The sequence below is a fragment of the Bos mutus genome, chromosome 16, assembly GCF_027580195.1.
Source record: "Bos mutus isolate GX-2022 chromosome 16, NWIPB_WYAK_1.1, whole genome shotgun sequence".
NCBI lineage: Eukaryota > Metazoa > Chordata > Mammalia > Artiodactyla > Bovidae > Bos > Bos mutus.
In genome coordinates, this window is record NC_091632.1 from 8,270,343 (window position 1) to 8,290,616 (window position 20,274).

Genomic DNA, 20,274 nt, shown 5'->3' on the forward strand with positions numbered 1-20,274 from the left:
TCACACCATCATGAATATCTGGGTCATGAAGATCTTTTTTGTATAGTTCTTTTGTGTATTTTTGCCACCTCTTCTTAATATCTTCTGCTTCTGTTAGGTCCATACCATTTCTGTCATTTATTGTGCCCATCTTTGCATGAAATGTTCCCTTGGTATCTCTGAGTTTCTTGAAGAGATCTCTAGTCTTCCCCATTTATTGTTTTTCTCTATTTCTTTGCACTGATCACTGAGGAAGGCTTTCTTATCTCTTTGCTATTCTTTGAAACTCTGCATTCAGATGCTTATATCTTTCCTTTTCTCCTTTGCCTTTCACTTCTCTTCTTTTCTCAGCTATTTGTAAGGCCTCCCCAGACAACCATTTTGCCTTTTTGCACTTCTTTTTCTTGGGGATGGTCTTGATCCCTGACTCCTGTACAATGTCATAAACCTCCCTCCATAGTTCTTCAGGCACTCTGTCTATCAGATATAATCCCTTGAATCTATTTCTCACTTCCACTGTATAATCATAAGGGATTTGATTTAGGTTGTACCTGAATGGTCTAGTGGTTTTCCCTACTTTCTTCAGTTTCAGTCTGAATTTGACAATAAGGAGTTCATGATCTGAGCCACAGTCAGCTCCCGGTCTTGCTTTTGCTGACTGTGTAGAGCCTCTCCATCTTTGGCTGCAAAGAATATAATCAATCTGATTTTGGTGTTGACCATCTGGTGATGTCCATGTGTAGAGTCTTCTCTTGTGTTGTTGGAAGAGGATGTTTCCTATGATCAGTGCGTTCTCTTGGCAAAACTTTTAGCATTTGCCCTGCTTCATTCTGTACTCCAAGGCCAAATTTGCCTGTTACTCCAGGTATTTGTTGACTTCCTACTTTGGCATTCAATTCCCCTATAATGAAAAGGAGATCTTTGGGGGGGGGCGGTATTAGTTCTAGAAAGTCTTGTAGGCCTTCATAGAACTGTTCAACTTCAGCTTCTTCAGCATTACTGGTCGGGGCATAGACTTGGATTACTGTGATATTGAATGGTTTGCCTTGGAAACGAACAGAGATCATTCTGTTCTAATTTCCTTTAGATTTGACTGGCTTGACCTCTTTTCAGTCCAAGGGACTCTCAAGAGTCTTCTCCAACACCACAGTTCAAAAGCATCAATTCTTTTTGGTACTCAGCTTTGTTTATGGCCTAACTCTCATATCCATACACGATTACTGGAAAAACCATAGTTTCAACTATATAGAAATTTTTTCAGCAAAGTAATGCCCCTTCTTTTTAATATGCTGTCTAGGTTGGTCATAGTTTTTCTTCCAATGAGCATGCGTTTTTTAATTTTGTGGCTGCAGTCACCATCTGCAGTGATTTTGGAGCCCAGGAAACTAATATCTGTCACTGTTTCCATTGTTTCCCCATCTGTTTGCCATGAAGTGATGGAACTGGATGCCATGATCTTCTTTTTTGGAATATTGAGTTTTAAGCCAGAATTTTCACCCTCTTCTTTCACTTACATCAAGAGGCTCTTTAGCTCTTCTTTCCTTTCTGCCATAAGGGTGATATTATCTGCATATAGGAGGTTACTGATATTTCTCCTGAAATCCTGATTCCAGCTTTTGCTTCATCCAGTCTGGCATTTAGTATGATGTACTTTTGTGCTCAGCTGGGAAAGAATCTGCCTGCAATTCGGAAGACCTGCGTTGGATCCCTGAGTTGGGAAGATCCCCTGGAGAAGGGCAAGGCTACCCACTCTGGCATTCTGGCCTGGAGAGTTCCAGGGACTGTATAGTTCATGCGGGCGCCAAGAGTCAGACATACTGAGTGACCTTCACTTTCACTTTTACTCTGCATAGAAGTTAAATAAGCAAGGTGACAATATAGAGCCTTGATGTGCTCCTTTCCCAATTTGGAACCATCCATTGTTCCATGTCCAGTTCTAACTGTTGCTTCTTGACCTGCATACAGAGTTCTCAGAAGGCAGGTCAGATAGTCTGGTATTCCCATCTCTTTAAGAATTTTCCACAGTTTGTTGTGATCCACACAGTCAAACACTTTAGCATAGTCAGTGAAGCAGAAGTAGATGTTTTCTAGAACTCTCTTGCTTTCTCAATGATCCAGCAGATGTTGGCAGTTTGATTTCTGGTTCCTCTGCCTTTTCTAAGTCCAGCTTGAACATCTGGAAGTTCTCGGTTTATGTACTATTGAAGTCTGGCTTGGATAATTTTGAGCATTACTTTGCTAGTGTGTGAGATGAGTGCAACTGTGTGGTAGTTTGAACATTCTCTGGCGTTGTCTTTACTTGGGATTGGAATGATAACTGCCTTTTCCAGTCCTGTGGCCACTGCTGAGTTTTCCAAATTTGCTGGCATATTGAGTGCAGCACTTTCACAGCATCGTCTTTCAGGATTTGAAGTAGCGCCACCCTCTGCGGTTCCAGTAGAACTCCTTTGGAGTTCCATCACCTCCACTAGCTTTGTTCGCAGTGATGCTTCCTAAGGCCCACTTGACTTCGCACTCCAGAATGTCTGGCTCTAAGTGAGTGATCACACCATCATGGTTATCTGGGTCACTAAGATCCTTTTTTGTATAGTTCTTCTGTGTTTTCTTGCCACCTCTTCTTAATATCTTCTGCTTCTGTTGGGTCCATACCATTTCTGTCTTGAAATATTCCCTTGGTACCTCTAATTTTCTTGAAGAGATCTCTAGTCTTTCCCATTCTATTGTTTTCCTCTATTTCCTTTCATTGATCACCAAGGAATTCTTTCCTATCTCTCCTTGCTATTCTTTGGAACTCTGCATTCAGATGGGTTTATCTTTCCTTTTCTCCTTTGCCTTTCACTTCTCTTCTTTTCTCAGACAACCATTTGGCCTTTTTGCTTCTTCTTGGGCATGGTTTTTGACTATTGCCTGCAATACAATGTACAAAAGATCATTATCAGTGGACTGCAGTCATATTCTCCTCAATTCCTAGAGAATGTCCATGTCATGAAGGGAAAGAAACACCACGCAGAAATATCTTGTATGTGACCAAACAAATAGCTTCTGCTGTAGAACATTTGTTCCAGTAAGTTTACAGGCATTTGGAAGTACTCAGATACATTCTAATAACACCTAGAATCTTGGAATTCTTTCATGTCATTCTTGGCATTTCAATACCCACCTTCATCAAACCAATGATATTATTGAGAGTTTGGATGCCATGGTCTGAGGACAGTTAGCATAAACACTGACCATGTGTTCTGGGTCAGCTCAGTCCCACCTCGTTTGACCTCAAAAATCTGAAGATTAGAGCTGGGCTCTTCTTGTGGATTGAATGCCTCATACCATATAATCCTTTCAGCTGAACTGAGAATCAAAAAAGTAATGGTCTCAAAATCATTTCCAAGCAGTAGAATTAACAACGGCATGATGCCTGTGGGCCTAGACAGATGGAGACTGGATACTCACATGAAGCTGTGATTTCTGGATTGACTTGGAGTCTTGTGGCAGCAGTGATTGATGGAGCATTGATTGCAGAGCCATTGGTCCAATGGCCAAGTGAGCCTTGCCACTTGTCACGTTGAAATGTGGGTCTACTTTCTTAGAGCTTTCATCATACCACTGAAGCCTCATCTAATTCCATCTCATCCATCAGTACTGCCTTCATTATTTTCTACTCCCTTCTGGGTACAGAGCAGATGGGAAGGGACTTGTTTTGAATTTGATTCATCCACAGTTAACCTTCCGGGATATTTGAGCCAGAAGACAGGATGATACTTCCTAGAAATTGCCACATCAACATGAGGAGTTTTGATTCACTCTGGGCGTGGTCCTGGGAGGTTAGGTGTCAAAGAAAACTGCTAAAAAGATGTCAAGCCAGGTGAGTTTCCAAGACCACATGGATAGAACTGTTGGAGGAGAGGGTGAGATGGAGAGTAGCATGGTAGTGTATTACATAAGACCACATGTAAAACAGATAGCCAATGGGAATTTGCAATATGACTCAGGAAACTCAAACTGGGGCTCTGTGACAACCTAGGGGGGTCAGAAAGGGTGGGAGGTGGGAGGGAGGTTCAAGAGCGAGGGGACATATGTGTACCTATGGCTGATTCGTGTTGATGTATGGCAGAAATCAAACCAACATTGTAAAAGCAATTATCCTTCAATTAAACATAAATTTAAAAAAATTTTTTTAAATTGATTGCAAGGAGGTGGCAGAGGGACACAGCATGAAGCCTGAGGGGGGCTGGGGCCCTCTGACCAGGAACCAGAAGGAAGCTGGTGAGGCTTCTGGAAACAGTAGCTGTGTTTCTAGATGGCCAGAGACTCAGGTATGCAGCGCCACCTCTGCAGAGGTTTCAAGGGTAACAAAAGGCGGCTCCTGGCACTCTGTTCTCTGCTCTCTTCCTTGTGGGATCCCCAGCAGCTCTGAGAGCAGCTGATAGGGTGTGCCCCCAAGAGTCTCCCCCTCCCTGCCGGCTGTGCGTCGTCCGTCAGGAGCTGCTCTGTAGAGCACCTCCTGGCCCCCAGTACACGCAGTGTCGAGACTTCTGACGAAACTGCTCTTGCTTTTATAGGGTTGAACGTCAGGATGCTAGACGCGTGGTGCAGAGGTTCCAATTGCCGGGAAAGCAAATGAAAAGGGAGACTGTCACTTCGCTCTTGGCTTTAGTGCTTATTCTCATTGGAGGGAAATACCTCCTCTGAATTAACGGGGACATTCAAGGAAGGGTAAAGAAATCATAATTCAGTAATAGTGTGGAATCGTCGGCCTCCACCTCAGCGCCTCGTGGGCCCGCAAGTCATGAGGAATTGAAAGGATTTGTAATGGCAGCACACGTCAGTTCTGCACAACAGCACAACTGTGCTGAAACGCAGAACAAGAAAATCGTTACAACTGTTTGCTTCGTTTTGGGCCAAATTTATATTTCCTCATAGAGCAAAGGAAGGTGAAGTACAGGTGTTTGCCATCAAAACTCTTAATCTGTAATCATTTGACTTATTATCCAAACTTAGGTACAGATTATCCTTTTTACCCCCAGAGAAAATGAAGTATGGGCACTTCTAATTGAATACATTGATATGTATGGTTTAAAGGGAAAAAATGAGAATACGTCAGAGCAGGCCCTACTACACACACAGCTCTGAGTCACCATTTAAAAAGAAAACGGGGCGTTGGTAATAATAGCATGAAACATGGGCAGATACATGTTAGTGATATTTCGTTTTCATGCAGAAGACAAGGCTTTTTCTGTTTCAAGCGATACATTAGACGATTGGGTTCTCAAGAAATCAAACCCCGTTCCCCTGTCAAGTTCTGAAATAAAATGAAAAGTATAACAGATGGAGAGAGAATATCACCTCTATCACTGCTGCTGATGATCATTTTGAAGACTGTGGCTTACTCCTAAGAGCTCATGGGCTGGGAAGCAAGCAGAAGGTCCTACAGGGATGTGCAGTCTGCAGGCGGAGCAATTCTTCAGGGGGAGGAGTGAAGTGATTGAGAGACAGACAGACACACACACACACACACACACACACACAAAAGAGACATGGATATCTGCTGGCTCCCTTGCCCACTTCTTCCTTCTAAACTTTCCAATGAAATGCCCGTCTGGAACAGAAGGAAGAGAGCTGAGGACTGTGGTGCTGGAATTACTCCACGTGGAAGTCTTTCTCACTGCTGTGGCTGTTTACTTGACAAGTTGCATCCAACTCTTTGTGACCCCATGGACTGTGGCCCACCAGGCTCCTGTGTCCATGGGATTTCCCAGGCAAGAATACTGGAGTGGTTTGCTGTTTTCTTTTCCAGGGGAATCTTCCCGATTCAGGGATCTAACCTGCGCCTCCTGCATTGGCAGGTGGATTCTTTACCTCTGAACCACCAGGGAAGCGCAAGATATACATAAAAGACATAAAAGTAGAATATAAAATAGATAAATAGGAAAAGGTAGCTTTAAGGTGAAATAAAACACCCCATCTTTGAATCTGTCCCTAAACTGATATTCAAAAAGTGGCTGACAAATACCCAGACACATGTGGTGATAAGGTGAGAATCTGCCACAGGGAAGCGGGGACCCAAGGCTGAAGTGACCCTGTCACCAATCCCCAGGGAGAGCCCTTGAGGATTTGCACCAGAGGCAAGTTCCCTCCACCCTGCCCAGGACTTCCAGATGGGGCTCTGACCTTAGAGGGCAGGCCAGGTAACTCCCCAGCCAAGCCAGCCCCTCCGCCCTCAGCATCACGTTAACCACCTTCTTTTAATGAAGGATTCCGTTCAACACTTCTACTAAAAAGGCTCCTTCTAAAACCCCCTCAATAATTTGTCAAGTGAACAGTTTGTGGCCTGAGATTCATATTTGATAAAAGTCTTCTCCAAATATTTGTCTTTCATCATAACCATGAGAAGAAAACATCTTTAGCCAAGTCGTTTCAGCACGTAGTATTCATGAATTTCCGCAGGGCCTGGAGACAACTTTGCTGCAACTGCCGATAGGACCCAGGGCTCCCTCCTGTCTCTCCTGCACCCTCTTCTGCTCTTCGCCCTCCCCCCTGAGACCAACCCTCCGCCTTGGGGGCAGCTTCCAGCAGGGTGGCTGAGCACAGAGCAGAAATAACCTTCAAAACCGCCCGCCTTCCTGCACAGACTTTCTAGAGATGCTCTAGTGATGCCTGGAACAGCCCCTCCCACGTGGCGGGATAATTCTGGTGCACAGGTGAAACCAATACAGAAAACGGGTTTCTCCTGACCTAGTTCCAGCAGCATTCGGAGAGACAGGATTCCCCAAGGAGCCTCACAGCCAAACACCCCTGAAGAGGCTGCTCAGTATTCAAGGAGCCGTCTTTAAGACAGCCAGCACTCCGGGACCAGTGAGGCTTCCCCAGAGATACCAGTAGGTGGTCTGTGGAGAGAGAGAGAGAGAAAAGAAGGAGAAGGGAAAAAGAGGGAGGAGAAGAAGAGAGAAAGAAACACAAAGGGAAGGAAAGGGAAGGGAAGGAGAAAAGAGAAAAGAAAGAGGAGAAGGAGAGAGAAAGACGTGTCTGAGGACTCCTTCCGCAGGTGAGGGGGCTGCGGCCCGTCCACAGGGTGGACGGCAGGCTGGAGACCCGAGAGGCGCTGCAGGGGCTGTGCACAGCCGTCTGCCACAGGAGGCCCTGTGCACAGCCGTCTGCCACAGGAGGCCCTGTGCACAGCCGTCTGCCACAGGAGGCCCTGTGCACAGCCGTCTGCCACAGGAGGCCCTGTGCACAGCCGTCTGCCACAGGAGGCCCTGTGCACAGCCGTCTGCCACAGGAGGCCCTGTGCACAGCCGTCTGCCACAGGATTCCCACAAACCGTCCCGGGTGGACAGAGGAACAGACCGCATGGCGCTCTCCAGCGAAGCCCAGTCCGCACACCCGCAGCGCTCGATGCTGGGAATCGCACCGAGCTGTCCCTACACACAGCGTCGTACACACAGTGGCAGCCCGCTGAGGATTACGAAGCAGGGGGCAGGGGACAGGATCCGAGGGGCACCGTGGAAGGACAGCTCGGGCCTCAGTTCAGATGAGGGAACAACGTCATTGCCGGAAACTAAACAAAGGTCCCAGCATGAAGTGGAACGTGTGCTTTCCCCGGAGTGTTTGTTCTGCTAACGAAACGCCAACCCAGCAGCTGCTAGTTTCGTCCTTGCCGCCCTCCTCACCGACACCTTGGGAGGATGCGCTTCCGTCAGCGCGGCTTCCCGCCAGGTAGCTCTCGAGGTTGGAAAACTCCGCAGCGAACGCAGCCCGCGGTGGGGACAACTCAGGTGGCTCGTCTCTGGAGCGCGCTGGTCCCTGAGGGGTTGACACTGGCCTGGTTCCCAACACCCGATATCACTGCTCTGCAAGCCTCCAAACCCACTTTGCACAGGAATGCTGAAACCACCTGAACTGAAAGGTGCTTTGGGGTGGGGAAAAAAAAAAAAGCACAAAGCTGGTATTCTAACTAAAGCAGAATTCCCTTCCTTTGTCGTGTATCTGCCAGTGATGTGATGGATCAAGAAAGTTGTTAAGTCATAAATTGCACATGGGGAATAAAATGTTGATTCTCTCTCACAACGTAGACTTGGGAGAACAGTTTTACCCCAGGTTTCTTAGCAAGTTCACCGTGTTTATATTCGCTGGATACACATTTCAGCATGAATGTGACGGAACACATTCCAACACGCAGATGCAGGCAAAGCATCTTGCCACGCAAGCAAAGACCTGACAGTGTTAACACATTTAAAATGTTGTCTAATGCGTGTGGCACATTTGCCAAGACATCGACTATAGAAAATGGTTAACATTTTTATGCATGTTTTTTTCCTGCAAGGAATCAAATTTAGATTTGTGTGCATTGCCTGGAATAGTAAGTAATTATTACTTATTGAATATTCTCATCTACCTTGATCATTGAGGATCTCTTTTTTGTTTTATGTTACACAATTAGGGGAAACTTTCTAGAATGTTTTTATCTTTTTAAATGTATTTTTCAAGTGCACACAGAAGTGCATTTAAATTTAGACCATGTGTATATTAGACCTAGTGTGCTCTTACACAGAAAAAAATTAAAACAGCAGAGTAAACAGCAATGGACGAAGGTTTCCCATTATTATGTGAGCCTATTGTTTGTATTCCATATACCTCCCTGGTTTGCTTCTGCTATTTCCTCCTATTGAAATGACTCGTCCCTGCTCTTCTCTGAATGTCCAAATGCAGCCTAACTCAAACGTCACCATCTCCAACCCACCTCTCCCAGCTCTGTTGAACTTGGTCCCTTCCTTAAACACTAAGAGTCTCACTCTACCGTTCAGGGCAGTCTGCATTTTGTTCTTGTGTTATTTTTTTCATTCTTACAAGAACAATCCCTGAAGGTAGGCCCTCAGTCACTCAGAAGAGTACTCTTCATTAAATAGGTGCAAAGTGAATATCATTGTGATGTAGAATGAATAGATAAGAACTGAGAAAAACCCTCACAGAAATTCAAGAGCAGGTCCTAGAACTGAAACAGCTCTAACACTTTGAAGCGTACTAAATTTTCTTTGTCTAAACTGTCATAATCAAGCAGTCCCAATTCTCTTTATAAGCTGAATATAAAAATCTTTGAATGGGAGAATGCTCTGTGTGCTAATCATTAAAAACTACAGATAAAGAGCTCATCAAAGAATAACTTTGAGAAATAAATGCCATAAAACAAAAGTACCATTTTAAGATTAGGAGAAGAGTAGACCATAGGATGGAGAAGGCAATGGCACTCCATTCCAGTACTCTTGCCTGGAAAATCCCATGGACGGAGGAGCCTGATGGGCTGTAGTCCATGGGGTCGCTAAGAGTCAGGCACGACTGAGCGACTTCACTTTCACTTTTCACTTTCATGCATTGGAGAAGGAAATGGCAACCCACTCCAGTATTCTTGCCTGGAGAATCCCAGGGACAGAGGAGCCTAGTGGGCTGCCGTCTATGGGGTCGCACAGAGTCGGACACGACTGAAGCGACTTAGCAGCAGCAGCAGCAGCAGACCATAGGATGTAGGAAATGGATGCAACTCTAAGAGATGTACGGCTAACACTTCTGAGATGAATTGTTCTCCATCCACTTTTTCATTCAACAAATATCTTGTTGTTTGTTCAGTCGCTAAGTTGTGGCCAACTTTGTGACCCCATGGACTGCAGCAGGCCAGGCTTCTCTGTCCTTCACTATCTCCTAGAGTTTGCTCAAACTCACGTCCATCAAGTCGGTGGTCATCCAACCATCTCATCTGCGGCTGCCCCCTTCTCCTGTCTTCAATCTTCAACCTCTGCTCCTAGCATTAGCGTCTTTTCCAACAAATATTTAGTTATATTTTAAATCTGACACTCTTCTTGCTGCTGAGCAGATGATGGTAAACAAATTCCCTGCTTACAGTAAATACATGTAAAATCAATAAGGTGCCAGTAAGCAGGGTGTGAGTTTGCATCGAAGGCTATCAAGAAAGACCTCTAGGACAGGTGGTCTTTGAACTGAGCCTTAGATGAAAAGGTGGTAGGAGCAGTAGCCACATCCAAAGAGGAACTTTCCAGACCAGGGCACAGTAAGTACAAGTGCCCAGAGGCACGGAGGTTACTTGGTTCTTGAGGAAAAGTAAGAACCCATCACAGTTAAAACAGAGTGAACAGGCAGAGGTTGGCAAGAGCCGGTGTGAACGTGGGGGGTAGCTGACCATGCAGGGCCCTTGCAGGACACAGTTAAAGATTTGGGATTTTATTCTGTGCAAGATAGGCATCTGTTGGAGAGCTTGGGCAGGGGACTTAACGTGACTTGGATCTAGGTTTAGAAGGGTCCCTCTGGCTTCTGTGTGAAGATCAGGGTCGGCTAGGCTGGTGGTGATAAGTAATGATGAAGTGTGGGAGTCATTTAGGACAGTACAGTAAGTCCCCTACATATGAACCTTCAGGTGGCCAACTTTCCAAGATACAAACTGCATTCCATCAACGTCAGACGTGAGCGACATCGCAGCTTGTCCTCCGACTCCTGTCACTGATGACCCTCCAGCTCTACCGTCTCTCACCTCCTCTCCTTCCTCCAGTCAGTAACCCTTCTTGCCTGTTCACTGGATTCAGCCCCTGCGTGCCCGCTGCTGTACTTAATTCAAGGTCCTGAATTATCAGATTAGAAATGTCTTCTTTATTTTTTGTTTGCTTTTTATGTATTATTTGTGTGAAAACTATTATAAACCTGTTGCAGTGAAAGAAAAGTGAAAGCATTAGTCGTTCAGTCTTGTCCCACTCTTTGTGACCCCATGGACTGTATCCCTCCAGGCTCCTCTGTCCATGGGATTCTCCAGGCAAGAATACTGGAGTGGGTTGCCATTCTGTTCTCCAAGGAATCTTTCCAACCCAGGGACCGAACCCGAGTCTCCTACACTGCAGGCAGACTCTTTACCATCTGAGCCACCAGGGAAGCCCAAGCAAACTGGTTATAGTACAGTACTATATAGCCAATTGTGTTATCTGCGTCCCTAAGCTAACTTTGTTGGAATTACAAACAAATTGGATTTATGAACATTCTCTCAGAATGGAGCTTGTTCTTACACAGGGCACTTACTGTAGAGCCAGGGGCCAGGCAAGCGATGCAGGTCCTGGTGTCAGGGCAGTAGCTGTGGAGTGGTGAGAAGTGGCTGAATGCTGCATACGTTTTGTTAGAACCAAGGTCACATTGTAGCTCAGCTGGTAAAGAATCCGCCCACAATGCGGGAGATCCCGGTTCAATTCCTGGATTGGGAAGATCCCCTGGAGAAGGGAACGGCTATCCACTCGAGTTTTCTGGCCTGGAGAATTCCATGGACTGTATTGTCCACGGGCATCCCTAAGAGTCGGACATGACTAAGCGATTTTCATTTTCACTTTCAAGGTCACATTACTCTTTTAGGCTGTTACTGAGTAGGATTCTACCAGAGGTGGATGAAAGAAAAGTTCCCTTTCTACTGGGTCTCTGTGATAACAATGCATCCTGGCAATCATGCCCCACCTTCCTCTCTGGGGCCTCAGCTGTTAGGATTAACCCCTGTTCTCAGAGATACCTGGGTGACAGGCTTTGTGTCAGAAGGCAAGCCAGATCCCAGAGCTCCAAAGCTGCTGTTCCTTCCACTCAATCTCATGTTTTGCCAGTGGTCTTCTGCATACCTAAGAGGAATTTTGAACAGAAAGGCCATATGTAAAGTATATTTTTTAGCATTAGGAAAAGTTCTGAATATTAACTAAATGGTTAACTTCATAAAAAATCACAAGCATCTTATTTTCAAAAGGCTGGGGTAATGAATTTTAGCAATACTCTTATTTTATAGGCTGCAAGCAATAATGCAATAATTTATATTTGAGCAATTCTAGTAAGTGACTGTGTGGGGTAGCACTCACACTCAGTGAGTGATATTTCCTCTGCAGCCTTGTTTTGAAATATGTGTCTAAATTTTAAATGTTATTAAAAGCCTACCTGAAAATGCCATTTAAAGAACTCTTTCTAAGAGTACAAATGTGAGTTTGTTGCTATTCTTGATGATACATATATTTATTTATTCTGAAATATTAGCCAATGATGTCTTTTTTTTAATCCTGAAAAAATTTTCAATCACCTATGCGTTTACTCTAAGTCATTAACCAATCCTCTCACAGGCCTGATGGCTCAGCCAGTAAAGAATCTGCCTACAACGCAGGAGACACAGGAGATGTGGGTTTGACCCCTGGGCCGAGAAATCCCCTGGAGGAGGAAATGGCAACCCACTCCAGTATTTTCTTGCCTGGAGCATCCCTTGGACAGAAGAGCCTGGTGGGCGACAGTCCATGGGGTTGCAAAGAGTTAGACACAACTGAGCCCACAATAGGTTTTATTGTAATAGCAGTATTGTGCTAGACAGTGCTTTTTATTGAAACAGTAGGATTCTAACCAATTCTTTCCTTCCTGTTCTCGAATAAGAATTTAACTGTTCTTAGAGAGTCTTGGTTGCTATTATATTTAGAATGCATGATGCAATTACCCATATTTTGAACAAGAAATATGGACATTGACATTAAAAAGGCTTCCCCCTCACATATTGTGAGTCATTTTTCCTCCACTAGACTTTTTCCTGCATATTTCTCCTAGACCTACACCTGACTCGGAAAAAACTCTAGGCCTCTTGAGTCAAGAATTTATTTCTTCCCCTTTCCCAACCATCCTCCAGAAACTCAAATTGAATGGAATGCATTCTGCATCTGTGGATGGTCCTGTGGTTCATATTTTGGCCTAGAGGTAGGAAGAATAATCTAGAACTTAGACACAGCTCCTGTTCTCTGAAGACCCGACTCCTGAATAAGCCCTCAGGTGACATGATCTGAAGAAAGGCCTGCCATTCAGCTGAGGGTCTAAATAATGACACTTGATGAAGTCTACCAATTTATTCTTTTTTAAAAATTAATTTTGATTGGAGTATAGTTGCTTTACAATATCGTGTTAATTTCCAAAGTGAAGTAGAGAGGTGAAAGTTGCTCTTTGCAACCCAAAGGACCATACAATCCATGGAATTCTCCAGGCCAGATACTGGAGTGGGTAGCCTTTCCCTTCTCCAGGGGATCTTCCCAACCTGGGTATCAAACCCAGGTCTCCCACATTGTGGGCAGATTCTTTACCATTGAGCCACAAGGGAAGTCCAAGTATCCTGGAATGGGTAGTGTATCCCTTCTCCATCAGATCTTCCCAACCCAGGAAGCGAACTGGAGTCTCCTGCATTGCGGTATAGTTGCTTTAAAATGTTGTGTTAATTTCTACTGTACAGCATAATTAATCAGCTATACGCATACATATACCCCTTTTTTCTTGGATTTTCCTCCCATTTAGGTCATCCAGAGCACCGAGTAGGGTTTCCTGTGCCAAAATGAGTATTTTTCCAAGTGTCCAAAGGGGATTTTTAACCATTTTTTGTTTCATTAAAGAGGAGTTCTGTCATCTCTTTTCATGTTCCTCACCATTTTGCTAATCCTGGATAGTAGGAGAATTTGCAGATGTGAGTCAGGGATTTCACTCCATCCATATTTACTGGTGCAAGGTTCTTTTGAGATACAGAAAGGAGCGCCTCTATTTAAATAAGAGCGGTCACCCAGGGTGCTCAGGATGACTCTGCACACTTGTTAGGAACAGTCTCATCGGTTAGAGGGTGTCTGGGGCCCCTTTGGGCCTTCCCGGGTGGCAGAGTGGTAAAGAATCCACCTGCCAACACAGGAGATGTGAGTTTGGTCCCTGGGTAGGGAAGGTCCCCTGGAGAAGGACATGGGAACGCACTCCAGGACTCTTGCCTGGAGAATCCCATGACAGAGGAGGCTGGCGGGCTACAGTCCACAGGGTCACAGAGAATCAGACACGACTAAGCAGCTGAGCGCACACACGCAGGGTGCCTTCCAGCGAAAACCTTTCAGGTTCCCACACAGATGTTAAAGGGATACTTCCTGTCTTAGAAGATGCTAGAATGGAGGTGTGTGGATTCCCTGTATGTAGGATAAAATGATTTATCCTGTCAGAGTCACTGAGTTTCAGACCCACTTTTTTGCCTATTGGATTCTCTGAAAGTCAGACAAGCTTCAACCCTAATGGCTTATTTTAGTTGTTTTCAACAGATTATGTAAGAGTAGAAATCAGAGGCTATTATGCTCCGGGTCTTCTGTTTCTCCTTGTTCTGTTTTCAGCACTTATACTAAGCATGAAGGAAGAGCACAGTGAAATGGTTATTTGGCCCTTTTGTTAGGTCCTGGGGTCCAACATTTTCTAATCCCATTAACAAAAAAGTACATTGCCACTCAAAACCACAAACATCGCAAATATCTAAGTTTATGAAACCAGTAATTCACTTTACACATATTTTCTCATAGAGCTTTAAGGCCATAACCAAACAATTCCTCTTGAAATTACACAGAGAAATTTAGTCATATAATATAAAAAATAAGGAAGTTCTCTCTGTATAATATAATGAAAATAAATTTCACAGAGAAATTTAGTCAGATAATATAAAAAATAAGGAAGTTCTCTCTGTATAATATAATGACAATAAATTTCACAATCTGAACAATGTTAACTTTGTAGGAGGAGTTAATTATTTAAAAAATTATTGCTGTATTATGTGCAATTAATTGTGCTTTATGCCAAAAAAAATCAGTGTTGAATGTTTGCTTAGTACACATTGTTAAAGTAAGAATTTTTATTATATGAAATTATAAATTAAATTCGTGTACCAAATTTGGCTTGAGGATGGCTTGTTGCCACTGAATTTACAAGAGGAAGTGCAAAACATACCAAAAAGGAAAAGAATTTATGGTTTTCCTCATCAATGCATCTATTTTTCCCAGATACATAAATGGTTGCTGATTCTATTCCCATCCTGTGAAATGTGGACCCCAGGGAAGCAACAGGGCCTGCCAAATGAAAGGGCACACACCCTGTCTACAGCAGTAATGGATACCTATCTAGGGAATGAAGGATCCGCAGAAACAGGCAGGGGTTACTTGTGTCTGATTCTGTCTGTACAGTTGACTTGCCTATTAATGCCACTTCAATACCCGTGAGCTGAAAACTTTAGGTATATTTTATCCCATGGAATAGAAAGGTAGAAGTGACCAGCATCAGTTCTTAAAAAAGTCACTTGTGCATTGCTGTAGGTCTCTCCCATGGAAAATTTATGACCCATGTTTTTAAAGTTTCAGTAAATCTTTTATCTGAAAGCCAGTAAAATTCAACAAAATGCCCTTAGATTTTCTAAACAACTTATAAGTAAATCCACCATTCCTTTAAAAGTTAGAAATTCTTTTAAGCACCATCATTCAAATTTTTCATTTAAATAGTCATGTTCATTTGAAAATGTAACTTATACTTTAAAATTACATTTGCCATTAAATATCCTCAGATTTTATAAAGCAGAACTAAATCATGGATGAAATAGACTCGACCTGTTAAACCGCCAAGACACACTTTATGCTTTTACTTTCTAAAATTAAAATTTATAAACATAATTTCCCCTCCAGCAAAGCCAATTTGGTTTCCTTTGAATGAAGAAGACGTGTAACTGGTAGGTCAGGAGAGAAAAAAGAAGAGCATTAATTGAGTGGCAGTGATAGTTCACTCTTCACGCTTAGTGTAAAGTAAAAAAATAAAATAAAAAGAGGTCGATCTTTATATCACAGGCCCTTTCTGTTATTACAGAAGACTCAGCATTCCTAATACTGATAGGCCATACAACTGTCCAGGTGTGACCTATATTTATGCTACGAAGACAATTTTAATTGTTACCTCATTGGAGGGTCGGTCTTTCACAGCCGTCACTTGTTCATGCTTGAGGACGTGCTTAAAAACTGCCCTTCAATCTTAATCATTTCTGCTGCTAGCTCATTATGAACAAAATAATAGGTTTTCCAGCAACGGGTTCAATGTGCATCACAAGCCGCAGTGTTTACAAAGATGACAATGACAGGAAGTATCCCGAGATGGGCTAACTAAAGCACACAAAACGCAAGACAGAAAGCTCTCCAGAAACCTGGCTGAAGTTTGGAAGCCCTTCCTTGTTTTGAGAAGTGTGGAGGAGTCTCAGAGTTCTGTTTGATCCTAGCGATGATGCTTAAGAGGGAGCAGGAAAGGTCATGTCGAAACTGCCAAATTCTGCCAAAAATTGTGTACCCTGCACTCTTTCCTAGCCAAGTCTTAACAGACATTGCCCAGTTCACACCTGACAGTCACAAAAGAAATCTCCCAGCTTTGTAATGGAAACTTGCTGGGTACCGGATAGACTCAGTAAGGCCTAAAGCTCTAAGAAGGCAGCCGTTTCTCAATAATCAATAAATAACTCTGCCAGCTTCCATTCATATCCATATAGTTTATCTCTCTGAAATAGCTTTCAAAGAAAATTTGCAAAGGCCTGAATACATACATAAATACACACACATCAAAATAGAAGAGAGGAAAGCAGAAGTCAGGAAATAGATGTTCAGCTTTTCCTGAGGCAGTTCCCTAAAAAGCAAATAGAAGCTGGAAAAGGGGGATGAGCACTCATCAAGAGAACATTTATATGATGAACAGACAGAGGAGTGAAATTCACATACATACACAAGCCGCTTGAACCAAAGGACGTTACTCCTAGAACGTTTATGCAGGGCGAACTTGTAAGTGTGCTTTATATATTTTAGCTCTTTATTTGAAATACTGACCTGTGTCCCATATAATACTGAGGTTACTATCTGTAATTTTTTTTTGTCTTTCATATCTCATTTTTAAGAAACTTTAGTTAGTAGTTTCCTACAAAAGCAAGAGGATTTACTGACTTTGTCACAATTGTGAGTTTATTGTTCTCTTGATAAATACACCAGATTTTCTCAGGTGCATATAAAGACATTGTGCTCTGATGAAGTCCAGGAAAGGAGAGAAACTATTACTCTTACCAGACTTTGCTGGTTCTGTTCAACCAAACTGACCTAAGGAACAAGCATAAGCTTAGCTTGGAGGCTCTGGGGTCTTCACTGAACAATGTAACTCATATCATCAGCACGATCTTTATGATGAAACATTTCTAAGAACAGCTTAAATATTGTGACAAGGTGTACAATAATGAGTCTGCCTGTGAAAATCATTATTTTTTAATGTATCATCATTCTTTCCATATGACTAAAATGTACGGTTAACAGTAAAGAGTTTATAATTCATACCTGAAAATCTTCCAAGAAGATCCTCAGCTAAAATTTTTGGAAAAAATATTTTGTTTTCCAAAGCATCAATTTTCAAATGGCATAATTCTACTACCTGGCCTTTCCTTTTCTTTCTATAGGCTCTAACAAAGAGAACAGTACATTTTGTTTGTAATTTAAAATTCATTAACTTGTGCTTTCCTTACAAAACTATTCTGAATAGATAGTATACTCCTAATAGTCAATATATAGTTCATCCTATACTTAATAAAAATTCCAAATAGGTACACTTTAAATTTTAATCACTTTAAGTCATTACATAGCTTTCTTGCTCTTTTACAAACTCACTGACATTTTACAGCTTACAAAATCTCTTAGTTTTCACTTGCAATTAACGCAGCTTCACTCACTCCAACTCAGTTGTTTCTCTAAACTTAAGATATCCATTGGATGGATTCCAGTTTCCACGACAGAAGATTCTGGAGATAAAAGTGTTTCCTATTTACTTTGCTTCATCCAAGTATATGTAAAACATGAAACAATTTATATTTATTTTTAACTGGAACTAATTGGCTCTTAGTATAACACCTCTGCTTTAAATTTATATCTACTGCAGATTACCTAAGAAAACAATACATTTGGCTTTCAGTTTTGAGATCGGTTGGGTGGATGCAAAATCCTCTAATCCTGGTACCCAAGACACTGCATTTTTCTAGTGCTAGGATGAGACTCACTGGGCACTTACCATGAAGGTACATCACTCTGGCTGTGTGATATAGTGTAGATGTTATTACACTAGACTAGTCAAAATGCATCCTTTAATTTGCATCCTTAATCCTTTAATAAATCCCCTAATACATCTGAAAACACATGCATTTCCTCACTTCTGCCATCATTCCTTATTCTCCTATTCATCCCACAAAACCAGAAACATTCCAAGAAATTTAATTTTACACTGAACCGGTCTCAGGGTGACCTTTAAAATTTAATAGCAACAACAACAAAAAAATCTCACTGACAAGGACCAAGTCACTTGTACCTCAAAATTAACTGCACACTGAGCAGCTGACTCTGTACAAAAATCCCCCAATTCAAATCAAGCCCAGCGTTTTCTAAGAAGCAGGGGAACCACATGTCACATCAGGTTGCTGCGTTCAAGGTCAGTCCTCAGCTCAGACAGTCCCTGCTCTGCGATACAGCTGGACAATAAAGACACATCACTTCCCTGGGAAGCTGGTCTGGAGCTGTAACGACAAGTGGGCTGAGTGGCCCAGGGGTCTTCATTTCTGTCGAACGACTGGTGCATTTAGTTTGCTGAGACCTTGCGAATATACACCCCTCCCCAGTAAAGCAATCCTGCACACACCAAGATTTTCCCACCAAGTGTTTTCATTTCCAGAAGTGAAATGGGCTCAAAAATTTCAAAATCATGTTGAAAAACAAGAAAAGTTTGTCTTTCTTCCTATTTACTTCTGGAAAATCTATATTCCAGGAAAGAATGTGTTTCTGCCTAAATCTTAAAAAGAGAATGAGGAGCACTTCCAGATACTAACGGGGGGAGCAGTGACTATTCTGAGCGTGTGTTTAAATGGTCAGGGATCACCTTGCAATGTAAAGTGAAGGAAAGTGAAGGATCACTTACCCTGGACTCAAAAACATCTACAACTGAGCCGCCCTCTGTATAACCAGCATTTCCCAGGTTTCTGTGTATATGTTACTGTTTCAGTTTCATGTGTCAGCAAATGTCTGTTTACGCAGCTTCCTGTTATTAATTATGGGAAGCAGGTTTTCTTGAAGTACATTAGAGGCTCTTTCAAGTCTCCTCCAGACAAGGCAAGACATTGGTGATTCCTTTAATGTTTGTACAAAGCCGGAAATGGAGTTAAAATACATTGTTGCCTTGTATAGCTTACAACCTCTTATCTCTCACAGAGGGGTGGGGTAAAGACAGAAATAATAATAATTTAAGAAAAAGCAGATCACAGCAGTTTCTATTCCCATCTCTAGACACTGAGATAACAGAATTGGATATGTTCTTTATGACGATTAATTAACGGATCACAGCATGAAGTCTGAACTCTAAACGCTGACAAAAATGTTTCCAAGATCAACTCAAATTGTAAAGTGCTCAAAGACAGGAAGAGAGGTTCCAGTGTAAAGTTATCTATAAAGAAACAAAAATACTGACCTGATTTCTGGTGTATTACCAAGCTTTTCCTAGAGAAACATCTGGTCGGTCCATCTAGCTCTCTGCCTTTGAAATAGGAGCAAATATACTTGCATGCGTTCAAATCCTAAAGGAGCCAAAACATCTGGAAGTTTTAGAAGAAAAGCAAAATAGTTATGGGGGGAAATCCAGATTAAAAAAATGCAGATGTTTAATTGACCTGTCAGTTACGTTAGGAGGAAAGAAGGGCAGAAATAACCAGAAGCCACTGGTGGAAAATTAAAATCGTTTCATGAGCCAATGCCAAGCTAAAAGCAGCGAAAACTGTAACAGAATACAGACAGGGGCTTTCTCAGCTGAGATCTGAAAATGTTACCATGTGCGATTTTGTAAATTAGCCATTTCCAAAAAAAAAAAAAACCTTTTGCATTAAAGCACAATAAAAGTTCTTCAGACTCTCCTCTCTCTCTTTGGTCGTTAATTTGGGCACTTAGGCAGAATTTGGCTTTCATCAGAGACAAACTCTCCCCCCCGTGCTCCTCGCCCCCTTTCCGAGACCCCCTAATACTGCTGAGTGGCCAGAAATTACAGATGCAAAGGGGAGCTGACAAATGACGGCCAGGCCCCTCCCCCCGAGCTTAGACAGTCAAAGCTGCTTCAGAACATGCCTGAGAGCAGGGAGTGCAGAGACAAAGACACAAAGACTCCATTTTCTCGTGAAAATAGACTTCGTGTGTAAAACACTAGTGAGAAGCTGACACATATGTGCAATTTTCGAGAGGCAGGGCTGGATCTTTCAAGAAGATTGAAATTGCATTTGATTGCATCAAAAACCTAACAAATGTTGTTTAACCTAAGAAGTCTTTTCAGTCTGTAAAAAGACATTCAGTGGCAAGATACTTTATTTTTTTTTTCTTTTTAAGCACATGGTGCAAAAGGAAAAAGAGTCTTGAGCTCAGTAAAGAGACGTTGATT

General features: G+C 42.6%; 2 long non-coding RNA genes across 3 annotated transcripts in view; one reads left to right on the plus strand and one right to left on the minus strand.

The window, feature by feature from the left end:
- Positions 1-20,274, plus strand: part of LOC138991231 (uncharacterized) — a 53,366-nt gene that overhangs the window by 19,650 nt on the left and 13,442 nt on the right. The window lies entirely within an intron of this gene.
- LOC138991232 (uncharacterized) lies at positions 1,531-16,530 on the minus strand. Its single transcript, XR_011467199.1, has 3 exons — positions 15,748-16,530; positions 11,522-11,624; positions 1,531-2,886 (listed from the first exon to the last, which is right to left on the minus strand). It is a non-coding gene; the product is annotated as an uncharacterized lncRNA (long non-coding RNA).